General features: G+C 51.5%; 1 protein-coding gene across 2 annotated transcripts in view; it reads left to right on the forward strand.

Annotated features, from left to right (window-relative positions):
• SHC2 (SHC adaptor protein 2) overlaps nucleotides 1-13,861 on the forward strand; it is a 708,489-nt gene that overhangs the window by 174,245 nt on the left and 520,383 nt on the right. The gene's annotated exons all lie outside the window — the stretch shown is intronic.

The raw sequence follows: 13,861 nt of genomic DNA on the forward strand, positions 1-13,861 counted from the left end.
GACACTGGAGCTGCAGATTCCGAAACGGGGGCATGCCCTCTTAGAGTGCATTGACACAATCTTTCCTAGACAACACTTGGGCCACCACCAAAACGTGTCACGCATATTTCCTGTCCAGAAATGCCAGCTTCAACAACTGATTAAACGTGTCTGACTGACCAGTTTAACAGGAGTCAGGCATGGGGCCAGTTTGAGAGGCCAAAGAGAAAGGCATCATAACGTTGGATGTCTACCTACACTCAGAGCTCAGATTTGATCGGGATCAATCTCAAGAGGTTACGTGTATCCATTGATTGCTGCTCAATAAGCAATATCAGAGACACTGAAGTGTTTGCAGCGTTATCTAGCCTGATTGTTAATTGGGTGTCAAAGGTGCAATCATAATGGCATAGCTGTTTATAATGGCCCTTAGTGTAAGAATACACATATTATAAAGTAGAGGGGACAATACGTAGCCATGTGGAACTCCACACACTGATGTTAGAAACTCAGATCGAAATGGCGGCGGCAATACAGCAGAGGTTCGATCTATACATCTTGAGCCTATTAACTGTAAGGCTGGACCAGTCAAAGCTGTGGTTTTTAATCTTTGTAGCAAAATTGTTTGGTTGACACTGTTGATAGCCATCGATAAGTCCAGGAGTACTCGGGCAGATGTGTTGCACGAGTCACCCCAAATACGAAGATCATCCAGTGCAGCCACCAATGCAGACTCCTTGCCCCTAGATTAACAAAGGTCTACCTACCTTTCACCCAATAGGATCTGGGCTGCAATGTAAGTCTGACGCTGGGATACAAAGATTCATTCCAGTAGATTAGAAGGATAAGGGATATTTCTAATTGTGCAGAAATGAGTCATGTCATTAAGGTCACCATCATAACCCAATTGGGCCTCATTATGAGTATGCCGGTCCGGTAACAACGGTGCCGGTAAGCTACTGGCACTGTTGTTACCGGACTGGCAAACTCTGAGTTCTGAGAGCGGGTGCCTTTCCGCCCGCCAGGTATGACCTGGCGGGCGGAATGTCACCAGCTTGCAGAGTTTGACAGTAGCACCGGCACCATCATGAATGGTGCAGGTGCTACCGTCCTCCCCGTTCCCATTGAGTCCAATGCGGCTCGAATGGGAATGGGGAGTAATTTTTTCAGCGCCTGGCAATGGGGAATTACCGGGACCGGCGGGGGTGTAATGCCCCAGTAAATCCCCATTGCCAGGCGCCGGAAAAAAAATTACTCTGGCGGCAGCCGTGCTGTTTTTACCAGCACAGCTACCGTCAGGGTCGTAATGACCCCCATTAAGTCTTCTAGGCAATAAGAACCCCCATTAAGAATCCCTATGCGAATGGACTGATTTTTCCAGCCCATCACCTGAAGAGCTTTCTCAAACACTGAAAGGGCCTCATCACGAGTTGGGCCGTATCCCGGCGGGAAATCCACCGGAATACCACCCAACGCAATTACTGTTACCGTCACTTGGTCCGGCAGCATTACCTCTGCATTCCAATTGGCGGTGGCGTCACTTGGTCCGGCAACATTACCGCAGGATTACAATTGGCTGTGGCGGTGGAAGTCTTTTTTTTATTTCAGTACAAAGGACTCAAGGGACATTTTCTGCAAAATTACTGTGGTGGCAATTGCGCTGTGGTAATTGCACCGCAAATGTGCAGAAAATTGGCAGATTTCCCTTCAGCTCAAAGCTTGAGGTGAATCCTCCAACTTTCCACCCATCTCATAGTTGGGCAGTGCAGTAATGCAGCGGTAATGCTATTATCACCCCATATTTACCGCACCACCCAACTCGTGAAGAGGCCCATTAGTTCCCTATAGACCTTTCCTACCCGGGTGACATTATTCCAGCAAACATCGTCAAGCAACTTACTGGTCCCCAATGACTGTCCTTCTCAGGATAAACAACTTATTTCTTGGCGAAGGCACTTTTCCAGACAGAATAAAAACAGGGCTCATATGTCCCCTTTTGAAAAAAAGCACCCTAGACTCTGAATACCTAGCAAACCACTGTCCTATTAATAGCCCGCTTTACATGTGAAAGCTCATTCAGAAGGTAGTCAACAATTAACTACTCGTTAAAATTGACCATCTCTGCCTGCTTGAGATAATCAATCTGGCTTCTGTCACAAATGAAGCACAGAGACAGCCACTGTACAGGTGGTCAATAAAGTCTTGCAAATTATTGATAAAGGTGACGCATGGCTATTAGTCCTCCTTGAACTCTGTGCCACATTCAACGTGGTCAACCACGACACTCTACTGTGCCTCTTTACTCGCAGAATAAGCTTTGGAGGCACCATCATAAAATGGGTCTCTCCATAACTTTCTGGGAGACACCAATCACCCAGATAGGTTCTTTGAGGTCAGTGGGACACCACATGACCTGCAGTGTCTTCTAGGGCTCCATCCTCTACCCAGTCTTATTCAAGCTATACATGGAACACCTTAGCGCACTCGTAATCAACGCCTCAATACCAAAATATGGTATCAATACTCAGCTTTACTTAACACTAAAAGGCCCCTAGGACATGGGCCCTAGAGACACACAGGCCTTGCTAACATAAAAACATGGATGTCAAGCGCCTACATTAAACTTAACCCATCCAAGACAGAATGTGTCTTCCTAGGCCCCCCACTCATGCAGGCTCCCAATCAAAGATGGCTGAACGGTGTGCCCTTGAATAGATTTACCCCACAACTCACCAACACAGCAAAATCTCTTGGATTCATTGTGAACAGCAGCCTATCCTTTCAATAACACACACACACACACAGAAAAAGGCTCAAACGGCGTGGCTTCAGATCCCCCTACTTTGATGGAACAAATACTCCAGATCCGAGGACTTCCCAACAGTAAAGCAGACTCTGGTAAACTCTCACATAGATGGGGTAGATCCCTACAACAGGGATCCCAGCCACATTATGAATTTAGCAGCTTCAAATCCTGGCACTGCTAACTCAGCCTTTCATCTTTCGCAGATTCTAAAATGAATACCAATTTCGAATGGGTAATAGTATTTTTATAGAAAAAATTCTATGCAAAGTCCTTTGGTTAAAGCGCTATTTAAAACAACAGATTATTCAGCTGAGAGAAAGCACTGAAGGCGAAGCTGCAGGCGATAGTCAGAGCACTTTCCCTCAATGACTTTTGCACCGATAACAGTGATATTAGATTTAATATCATTGTTGTTTAGCAAATTTAGTTTGACTAGAATTTAGCAGGGCCTACACCGAGCTCCTTCAAAGGTGCAATTTCTGTTTTTATGGCCCAATTTGTTTCAGTTCATTGACCATTTTAAAAAATGGCGATCATGGCGTGAGCGTGAATAGGCATAAATACTCTGCAAAAGTGCATTCTTCTTTGCACTTCACAGGTGCTGTGAAACTCCAAATCCTAGATACATGTTGGAGAATTTCAAAAGTGAATATCTCTTATTTAGAGTTTTCAATTTTCAAAACGTATGCAGCTTCGGGCAGTTCGAGGCAAGGACTAGGTATATAATAAAAATCTCGAAAAAATAATGTCAACAATTACCAGAAATGTCTTCCGAAAGCTACTTGTTTTTAGATCTATGGAAAACCCATTAAAAAGGCATTGATTTTTGGGAATTCTGTTTCATATATGAAAACATTCATGACACTTCACCAAATTTGCCATGTGTGGCCGTTTGTGGCCACATCAAGTTTTTGCCAAATTCGGTGAACTTACATGGACAAGATCACACATTAGTGGGAAACAGGTTTTATCATTGTTCTCATATACACAGTGTTGATCCAAAAGAGAACAACAAGCTGATATCTTAATTAGGTTAATAATGTCATTTATTGGTGAGTTTTCATGGTCTTGACCGTTTTTTCAGGCAGAGATGAAGCGACGGGGGCTTTAAATCTCTGACTGAGGAACTGCTTAAGACCATTAAAGCTTGCAAATAAGTAACTATGTTAACATAATTAAGAAATTGACTTGTTTTCTTTTGGATTAAAACTTTTTTCTACCCTTTGCTTACACGGTGCAATCAATGAGCATTGCAGATCGCACTCACCAGGTCCCCATAATACGCAAGCAACCTTAACACATTAGAAAATGAAATATGTATATCCTTATAGACATCATTGGATTGTGCCCTAGATGTGTTTTGCCCTTTCTTGAGAGTTTGATCATAGCATTGCACTAATGCTTGGTATAGTTACAGTGTAGTCAAATTCCCTATAGAGTTTCAGAAAATAACATTCCCAAAAAACTATGTAGCCTTTGACGAATAATTCTTAAACATTTACCAGTAAATATCGAGGCAGCGATTCCAACATTGAAATATTCTGTCTTTTTCCCGGATGGCTATACATTTAAAATAAATAATCAAGTTTTGAACAACTTTTAACATGGTGTTTTCTCATATGGAAAATAAAACAAAATCCTCCCAAATATCTCAAAAATGGCCTCCTAGATTTTCAAGATCTTTGCCATGAACCTGGATCTTATTAAGAATTGATGCACTGAAAAACATTTTTTAATAACCGAGAAATTCACAGGGTAATTCATGGAAATTTGCACAAAAGTGTCGCACGCGGCTGGCGCACAGCGTGCCCGTGCGAATGTCTGCGCCAGCCGCGTGCGATAAAATCAATTTCCGCGCACAGCATATTCATGGATTCTCGCCTCCAAAAGCAGACGTGGCGCAGAGTGGCGCAGTGACCCTGCAGCAGCGCCAGTTACGCCCCCAAGAACGCCCTCGCGCAAGGAAAAGCCATCAAGATCGCAAAACCATCGCAAAGGGCTGCGCCAACCCTGGACCAGTTTCCCGGACTGGCAAACAGCAAACGCAAAGCGGGGAACGTGTATTACGGGTTTCGGGAACACGCGTGCGCGAGAAGTTTCACACGTGGTCGGGCCTGGGGGAGCGTGTGCGTGTATTTCAGGGGTGCGTGAGAAGTTTTACATGCGATTGGGCTGGGTGCGTGTATTTCAGGGGTGCGTGGGAAGTTTTACACGCGATTGGGCTGGGTGCGGGTATTTCAGGGGTGCGCAGGAAGTTTTACACGCGATTGGGCTGGGTGCGTGTATTTCAGGGGTGCGCAAGAAGTCTCACACGCGATTGGGCCTGGGGGAGCGTGTGCGTGTATTTCAGGGGTGCGCGAGAAGTTTTACACGCGATTGGGCTGGGTGCGTGTATTTCAGGGGTGCGTGGGAAGTTTCACACACAATTGGGCTGGGTGCGGGTATTTCAGGGGTGCGCGAGAAGTTTCACACGCGATTGGGCCTGGGGGAGCGTGTGCGTGTATTTCAGGGGTACGCGAGAAGTTTTACACGCGTATGGCCTGGGTGTGTGTATTTCAGGGGAGCGCGAGAAGTTTCACACGCGATTGGGCCTGGGGGAGCGTGTGCGTGTATTTCAGGGATGCGCGAGAAGTTTCACACGCAAATGGCCTGGCTGCGTGTATTTCAGGGGTGCGCGAGAAGTTTTACACGCGATTGGGCTGGGTGCGTGTATTTCAGGGGTGCGCGGGAAGTTTCACACGCGATTGGGCCTGGGGGTGCGTGTGCGTGTATTTCAGGGGTGCGCGAGAAGTTTCACACGCAAATGGCCTGGCTGTGTGTATTTCAGGGGTGCGTGAGTAGTTTTACACGCGATTGGGCTGGGTGCGTGTATTTCAGGGGTGCGCGGGAAGTTTCACACGCGATTGGGCTGGGTGCGGGTGTTTCAGGGGTGCGCGGGAAGATTCACACGCAATTGGGCTGGGTGCGGGTATTTCAGGGGTGCGTGACAAGTTTCACATGCGATTGTGCCTGGGGGAGTGTGTGCGTGTATTTCAGGGGTGCGCGAGAAGTTTTACACGCGTATGGCCTGGCTGTGTGTATTTCAGGGGTGCGCGAGAAGTTTCACATGCAAATGGCCTGACTGCGTGTATTTCAGGGGTGCGCGAGAAGTTTTACACGCGATTGGGCTGGGTGCGGGTATTTCAGGGGTGCGTGGGAAGTTTCACACGCGATTGGGCTGGGTGCGGGTATTTCAGGGGTGCGTGACAAGTTTCACACGCGATTGGGCCTGGGGGAGCGTGTGCGTGTATTTCAGGGGTGCGCGAGAAGTTTTACACGCGTATGGCCTGGGTGCGTGTATTTCAGGGGTGCGAGAGAAGTTTCACATGCGATTGGGCCTGGGGGAGCGTGTGCGTGTATTTCAGTGGTGCGCGAGAAGTTTCACACGCGATTGGGCCTGGGGGTGCGTGTGCGTGTATTTCAGGGGTGCGCGAGAAGTTTCACACGCAAATGGCCTGGCTGCGTGTATTTCAGGGGTGCGTGAGTAGTTTTACACGCAATTGGGCTAGGTGCGTGTATTTCAGGGGTGCGCAGGAAGTTTTACACGCGATTGGGCTGGGTGCGGGTATTTCAGGGGTGCGCGGGAAGATTCACACGCAATTGGGCTGGGTGCGGGTATTTCAGGGGTGTGTGACAAGTTTCACACGCGATTGGGCCTGGGGGAGCGTGTGCGTGTATTTCAGGGGTGCGCGAGAAGTTTTACACGCGTATGGCCTGGCTGTGTGTATTTCAGGGGTGCGCGAGAAGTTTCACACGCAAATGGCCTGGCTGCGTGTATTTCAGGGGTGCGCGAGAAGTTTTACACGCGATTGGGCTGGGTGCGGGTATTTCAGGGGTGCGTGGGAAGTTTCACACGCGATTGGGCTGGGTGCGGGTATTTCAGGGGTGCGCGACAAGTTTCACACGCGATTGGGCCTGGGGGAGCGTGTGCGTGTATTTCAGGGGTGCGCGAGAAGTTTTACACGCGTATGGCCTGGGTGCGTGTATTTCACGGGTGCGCAAGAAGTTTCACACGCAAATGGCCTGGCTGCGTGTATTTCAGGGGTGCGCGAGAAGTTTCACACGCAAATGGCCTGGCTGTGTGTATTTCAGGGGTACGCGAGAAGTTTTACACGCGATTGGGCTGGGTGCGTGTATTTCAGGGGTGCGCGGGAAGTTTCACACGCGATTGAGCTGGGTGCATGTATTTCAGGGGTGCGCGGGAAGTTTCACACGCGATTGGGCTGGGTGCGTGTATTTCAGGGGTGCGCAGGAAGTTTCACACGTGATTGGGCTGGGTGCGGGTATTTCAGGGGTGCGCGGGAAGTTTCACACGCGATTGGGCTGGGTGCGGGTATTTCAGGGGTGCGCGACAAGTTTCACACGCGATTGGGCCTGGGGGAGCGTGTGCGTGCATTTCAGGGGTGCGCGAGAAGTTTTACACGCGTATGGCCTGGGTGCGTGTATTTCAGGGTTGCGCGAGAAGTTTCACACGCGATTGGGCCTGGGGGAGCGTGTGCGTGTATTTCAGGGGTGCGCGAGAAGTGTTACACGCGTATGGCCTGGGTGCGTGTACTTCAGGGGTGCGCGAGAAGTTTTACACACGATTGGGCCTGGGGGAGCGTGTGCGTGTATTTCAGGGGTGCACGAGAAGTTTCACATGTGATTGGGCTAGGTACGTGTATTCCAGGGGTGCCGGGGAGTCCTACATGTGATTTGGCAGTGTGGGTCCTCCCAGGTGTTCCCTGTACACCCTCCACGCCCCCTGCAGGCAGCCCAGACCACAGGGGACTACCCTGCATCCCTGGTCATGTCCCGCAGGCAGCCCACCCAACATGGGCATGCCCCCCAGCAAAGGCACATGTCTCCTTGCACTACTGATCACCAACTCATGTCCCCTTGCACCCCCGCCCCCCAGCATTGCGGGGCACCTGCCAGCAGGCCCCCACTCATGTCCCACTCATGTCCCCCTGCACCCCCACCCCCCAGCATTGCGGGGCACCTGCCAGCAGACCCCCACTCATGTCCCACACATGTCCCCCTGCACCCCCACCCCACAGCATTGCGGGGCACCTGCCAGCAGGCCCCCACTCATGTCCCACTCATGTCCCCCTGCACCCCCATCCCCCAGCATTGTGGGGCACCTGCCAGCAGGCCCCCACTCATGTCCCACACATGTCCCCCTGCACCCCCACCCCCCAGCATTGCGGGGCACCTGCCAGCAGGCCCCCACTCATGTCCCACTCATGTCCCCCTGCACCCCCACCCCCCAGCATTGCGGGGCACCTGCCACCAGGCCCCCACTCATGTCCCCATGCACCCCCACCCCCAGCATTGCGGGGCACCCTCCACCAGGCCCCCACACATGTCCCCCAGCCAACATGTCATCACAATCTAGATCCCTGGCCCTTATGGTCAGCCTCCAAATGCCAAACACCCACTCGAGTATTGCATCCACCCACTTAGAAATGGCAATAACATGATAGAACCCCAATTGCAAGTTTGGAAATGAACACATGTCCCTCACATACACCCAATGGGTGTCAGTGAATCTCAAAACCCATATCATGATATGCATGGTACCAATGAGATGATACTACACATTGAAGTTTGATGAAAAAAATGTATTAAAAGCAGCATAAATGAAATTAAAAATAAACAAATGACAATGGGAACCAAAAACCAAAAGCAACATGTCCGTAAAATAAAGAAAAAACACAAATCATAATCCAAAGGAAAGGTGTCCAAAGTCACAGTTCAAGAAAGTAAATCCAAGGTAAAAACAAAACTGAAAACCATTGCTCCATGGGTAAATCCAAAAAAAAAACTAAAATCCAACAGTCAACTATATACACATAAACAATCCAGGGTCCATGATCCCAACTGAAGAAATGAAACCTATATAAAAATACTACCTAATAAAAAAACTATATACAAAAATGTGGTCCATTGTCCAAAAGGTCCAAAATAAATAAAAAAGCAAAGGAAACCTAACACTAACTACATAACTATTTACATGGGCAGCGGGCTAGTCCAACAGCTCACTGGATGTTGTCATGGGCCAGGGCATCATCGAACTCCAGTTCAATGGCTTGGAGGCGGGCATGTTCCCTGGCCCCGAGGTCTCGCAGGGATAATGCAGTGTCCAGCTCCAACTCCCTGCGAAGACCCTCGAGGCACTCAGCCCGCCTCAGCGCCCTCCGCATGGAGTTCTCCGCCCTGACCATTGTGAGCCGTTCCTCCTCTGCCCGCTGCCACTCCGCACCTATCTGCTGGCCCAACCGCTCCCACATGGAAGCCACTCCCATTGCAGGGTTCTCCTGCCCTCCCGCCGATGCCTGCACCCCTGATGTTGATGGCCCCGAGCCATGATGCCTCCTACGTCGAGCCTGCCGCTGCCTCCGACGCAACTGCCTGTGCCAGCACAACGGCATCCAGGCTGATGGAATCCACCGACGCCGTCGTGCACGTGCCCTGCCCGATGATGCCGTCACATCCTCCATCTGCTGGGGTCCAGTTGCTGGTGTGTCCACCCCTGCTGGACCTCCGACTCCCGACTGTGGCAGGGATGGGATCCCCACCGAGGTGGCTGCATTGGTCGGGGCAGGTCCACAGGGGGCCCTGGTGGCATCTGGGCCGGAAGACGGCATGGAGTACGACTGGCGCATAGCCTCCACAGAGGAGGAGAGGGTCGCTAGAGTGCCCGACACATGTACGAGATCCCCGACCATGACCGCTCCCAACTGGGCCACGTTGGCACGGTGCTCTTCGTGATGACGTGCGTGCTCCCCCCCCGGGAAGCACGCACCTCATCACGAATGACAGCCGTGCGCAACGCGACACCAATCAGGACCTTCTCCATACGGCTAGGGGTCCCCTCATCCGCAGGTGGAGGGGAGTCAGATGACATGGACATCCCCCCTACCTGCGGACGGGCCTGGGATGGGGCATCCCTGCTGGTGCATGGTGGTGCAGTCACAGTGTCAGGGACAGTGACATGCACAGGCACCTCCACGGCGACCTGTGCTGCCTCCTGCCCCTGCCCCTGGACTGCTGCACTTGCACCAGCAGGGATGCCCCCACCAGGTCCCATGTGCGGCTCAGTAGCGGCCTCCTCCTCCTCTGTGGAAACCACCAACCTGGATGGCTCCACACCATCTTCCGCCGTTGCAAGCCCTTGTGGGGGCTCACCCACCCCTTCCGCTGCAGCCGTGGGAGCATCCCCGCCGCTTAGGCCCACAGCGCCGTCTCCGCCCTCTTCTTCACTTTACGCTGTGTAGAGGGAGACATAGAACACAAGCATCAGGGTACTGTACAATGGTCCCCTAGACAGGAAGCAATAGCAGATGAGTGGCACTGTCAAAGATCACTTCCATCATGTCCCTCCACAACACATGGGTCAGTGCAGGCAAAACACATGCAGTAACAGGCATGGCGCATGCTATGGACATAAGAAAACATGTCCAAGGGACTCTTGAAGCATACAATGTTGTTTTTGGACTCACATGCATCATGGCTCATGCCTATCACATGCACACACTTCAACGTACTTTCATCCATCTGGACTCGTACACCCCAGACACAGTGGATGCAAGGATAACTAGGCTGCATCAGTGATTCTGAACATTGTCACAGACATGTATCATGCATCCATGGCATTCACAAGTCACAGACACGCAGGTCAGAAACACAGACATGGACACCATACATGTACATGGCCTCAGCACCCATCCCTCACCCATGTCCAGGAACAAAGACTGGCATGCTCTCATGTGTCCGTTCCGCATAGGGCTCCCCATGTTGCATTTAAACACATACACCAACCGTGTGCTTCACACATTACTGGTCTCACATGCATGACCATGATGTCCCTGCACACACACACGTGTACATGGCCTATGTCACACATACAGGCAAGTATCAGACAACCAGCACACTGCAACATGCCCTGTCTCACACAGCAATGCTTGGCCACTTACCGCTCGACTCCAGACGGGTCTGCCTCTCAAGGATCTGGGCATGGAGCGCTGGGCGTACGCGTTCCAGGACCCTCAGCTGAATGGTACTCATGCTGCCCCGGCCCCCCTCCACGAGGCGCCGGGCCTTTATGAGGGTCCTGGACCTCAAGTTCTCCCAGCGCTTCTTGACTTGCTTGATGTTGCGGTTTGCCACCCCCTCCGCGTTGATGGCAACCACAAAGTCGTCCCAGATCCTGTCCCGTCCTTCCTTGTCGGTGCGTGGTGATCCGAAGAGGGCATCATAATGCCCCAGGACAAGCTCCACCAGGACACCAACTTCCTTCTGACTGAAGCTGGTGGCCCTCTGGCTGGGGGTCGCCAGTGGTCTCGGATGGTGTTTGCCCCGACATGGTGACCCCCGAGGCAGGCGTGGGTGGGCAACTGGGTCCTGGGGCTGGGCTGTGGAGCGATGGTATCCCAGTCGGGAGTGTTCTGTTCCAGCAGGGGTGGACACAGCAACTGGACCCCTGCAGATGGCTGATGTGCAGGCACCAAATGGCAGGGAACGGTGGCAGCAGGCAGGCAGGCAGCAGCAGATGGCTCGTGGGAGGCTGCTCGGGGCTCTGGGGGGCAGTAATTCGGCCTTTTGGGCAGGAGCGTGGTCTTCCGTGTGCTTACGCGTGGCCAGCTTGATACGGAGTGATTTGGCACGTGAAAATTCAGCACGTCAGCGTGTAATTCGAGGAAAGGCCCTTAGCGCATAAGCGCGTCAGCACGCATACGCGATTCCATTGGACCAAAGGCCCTTAGCGCATATGCGCATCTGTGACGTATCGCGCACGGGCGTTGCTTTTCATGGGGTGCGGTGCATGTGTTTTGTAGGCGTTGGGGTTCACACGCTATTACTTCAGAGCGGGTGGGTGTTGGCTACGCGTTCTTCTACACGCAAGGCAGACGGTGAGTGGTACCCTGCTCCCCCAGGCCCGATCGCGTGTAAAACCACCCGCGAGCCCCTGAAATACACGTACCCCACTCCCCCAGTCCCGATCGCGTGTAAAACCACCCGCGAGGCCCTGAAATACACGTACCCCGCTCCCCCAGGCCCGATCGCGTGTAAAACCACCCGCGAGCCCCTGAAATACACGTACCCCGCTCCCCCAGGCCTGATCGCGTGTAAAACCACCCGCGAGCCCCTGAAATACACGTACCCCGCTCCCCCAGGCCCGATCGCGTGTGAAACTTCTCACGCACCCCTGAAATACACGCGCACAGACCAATCGCGTGTGAAACTTCTCGCGCACCTCTGAACTACACGCGCCCAGGCCAATCGCGTGTGGAACTTCTCGCGCACCTCTGAAATACACGCGCCCAGGCAAATCGCGTGTGGAACTTCTCGCGCACCTCTGAACTACACGCGCCCAGGCCAATCGCGTGTGGAACTTCTCGCGCACCTCTGAAATACACGCGCCCAGGCCAATCGCGTGTGGAACTTCTCGCGCACCCCTGAAATACACGCACCCATGCCATTCGCATGTAAAACTTCTCGTGCACCTCTGAAATACACGCACACGCTCCCCCTGGCCCGATCGCGTGTGAAACTTCTCGCGCACCCCTGAAATACACGCACACGCTCCCCCAGGCCCGGTCGCGTGTGGATCTTCTCGCGCACCCCTGAAATACACGCGCCCAGGCCAATCGCGTGTGGAACTTCTCGCGCACCCCTGAAATACACGCACCCAGGCCATTCGCGTGTAAAACTTCTCACGCACCCCTGAAATACACGCACACGCTCCCCCAGGCCCGTTCACGTGTGGAACTTCTCGCGCACCTCTGAAATACACGCACACGCTCCCCCAGGCCCGACCGCGTGTGGAACTTCTCGCGCGTGTAGAACTTTGGCGCACATTTTTTTCCTGCGCAGGGACGCTACCGCTTGCTTTCGTGTGGCGGACATGCATGGGCCTGTGCGCGTCTTTGGCCGTGCGCTGTTTTTCCCTGTTCCATTCCATGAATACGTGTTGTAGGTGAGCGTGTGGGCGTTCCGCGCACTTGCCTCCTGTACTTCCCCCGTGACGCCCACATTTTCACGAGTTGTTCCCCATTCTGCGTGTAACGCCCCGTGTTACGCCTACTTTTGTTATGTGCGCCGCGCTATGTGCGAATTCTCTGTGGCCTTATCGCACGGCGTTCGATGACCTGTGCGCCAGCGTGCGCCAGCGTGCGCCACTCACTTTTTCAGCGCACATCCCACATTTTGCACGTGCACGGACTTCCATGAATAGATGTGCGCTGTTTTCTATGCGATAATCGCACTTGCACTGCGATTTTCGCTATTTCACTGCGAATCGCACGTTTTCGCACGCGTGCGCCGTTTTTTCAGCGCACATTCATTCCATGAATCGGCCTGTCAATGTTTAGATATTGACATTTTAAGATGTATCTCTATATCCTGCATGCGCACAATGAGTGTACAGTTGTTATATGCAGTATGCACCTGTAAGTGTACGACCGTATATGTAAAAACTATGAAATGCGTATATATCGTTTATATAAGCATCAGTTATCAATTATATATTATTATCAAAGTGAAAACTAACATTCATCTCATGTTTAATATGTACAAGAGACGTATACACCATATACGTGTGCGAAACATGCTTATACAGAACACATTTCTAAGAATACGTCTCTAAATGTACATACATATATGTAAACACACACACTCATATACACACACTTAAACACACGAGCCCACCGTACACTAATTTGTACAAAACATGCACGTTTGATCATTAAAAGTCCTATTCGCCAATACACAGGTATAACTCATAGATAACTCGACATGTACGAGCGAGTGTTCCAAATGAACATATAAATGTACATTATGCAACATACAGTTATGCTACACAATCTTATGCCACACATTGTTACGCCACACATTGTTGCGTCATACACTGTCACCTCATACTATAATACAATTATATGCCATATGCATACAACAGTCATATGCTATATGCATAATGCATATACATCTCACATGCATGCAAAGCTTACATGCATGTGTCAATGTACCAAATTAACATGAACATGTGTATCAGGC

This window comes from Ambystoma mexicanum, chromosome 1p (genome assembly GCF_040938575.1).
Source record: "Ambystoma mexicanum isolate Mex_15411 chromosome 1p, UKY_AmexF1_1, whole genome shotgun sequence".
NCBI classification, from domain to species: domain Eukaryota; kingdom Metazoa; phylum Chordata; class Amphibia; order Caudata; family Ambystomatidae; genus Ambystoma; species Ambystoma mexicanum.